The following is a 1,226-nucleotide window of genomic DNA, read 5'->3' on the forward strand; positions in this document are numbered from 1 at the left end:
ATGGAAATTTCCAGGGTAACAAGAACCAGAGTTATCCTCAGTCATGGAAACCAGGCCTCCTGTTTTTCAACTCATTTATCTCATTAGGCTGTACAGGAGCCAGATGGTTATTTTTTTTTAGCAATTTTCAAACTTTATATAGATCTTCCAAATATGGTGGCCTGGGGGGCTTTTTACTTTTTATAAACTGGAAGGACAATATTTGCAACTGCTTCCTGAAATTTTGTGGCACCGACATTTCTATTCAGGTAGAGCTGAAAGAAAGAGTCAATTGACTTCATGGCTCATTATCCTTTCCCTGATTCCTTGTAATTTCTCTCCACGCTGCAGATGTGAACAGTCCTCTCTCCTTTTTAATTGATGTTCTGCTAAGCAAGCTAGCATTTCTTTGGCAATTTTTGCTGTCTGTTAGCTGTTCCTAGTAATATCTGCCTTTTTTTAACTCTAGCTCTAGCTAAAAACCTTAATTCAGGTGTGGACATGACTGACAGTGAAGTGTTGGATGCACTGTCAGGATGCTCAAGAAGGTTAGATTTTGCTTTCCAGATCTGAAAAAGAGATGTATAATTAACTATAACAATTACAGGATTAATAAAAGCTTATCTATCTGTTGACCTTTTTTGTTGCCTAGGCTGAGTTTTTTAAACTGCATGTAAAATTTAGCAAATTATTGCACATTCTAAGAAAGTCATGTTTGTTTTTGCTTTGATCTTCAGGTAAATAGTAAAGTGCTGCCCCCCTAGCATATTAGTAAAGCTTCCAGTTACTTTTGACCTGGAGAACAATAGGTGTTGTGTTATATGGGATGATGCGCCACAGCATCTGCCCCGCCTTTTGCAAAATCTTCGGTCCTCCCATTGCTAGAGGAATGGAAAGCAGAGCTGTGCAAAGATGCCAGAATTGTCCTCTGCTTGTCCAGTGCTGGATGAAAAAAAATCAATGTTGTTTCCAGTCACTGATCTAACAGCTCTGCCTCACCCTGTTTTGACCTACCTCTATCTTTCACAATTAACAGACAGGATATAATTTTCAGCTTCCAAACACCAGATGTGATTTCAGCTTCATCTACTGGATTAGTCATCTCTCTGCTCTCACTTTCGTGTACTATTCCTTTAAGAAGGCTCACTGCCCTGGTAAGCAGAGCTTCCTGTAAGTTCATTTGCATGAGCAAAACTGCGCATGCGTAAAAAGGCCCTATTCATTAATAATTCACCAGCAAGGGAGGC

The sequence above is a fragment of the Alligator sinensis genome, unplaced genomic scaffold (genome assembly GCF_000455745.1).
Source record: "Alligator sinensis unplaced genomic scaffold, ASM45574v1 scaffold1243_1, whole genome shotgun sequence".
In the NCBI taxonomy this organism is placed as follows: Eukaryota; Metazoa; Chordata; order Crocodylia; family Alligatoridae; genus Alligator; species Alligator sinensis.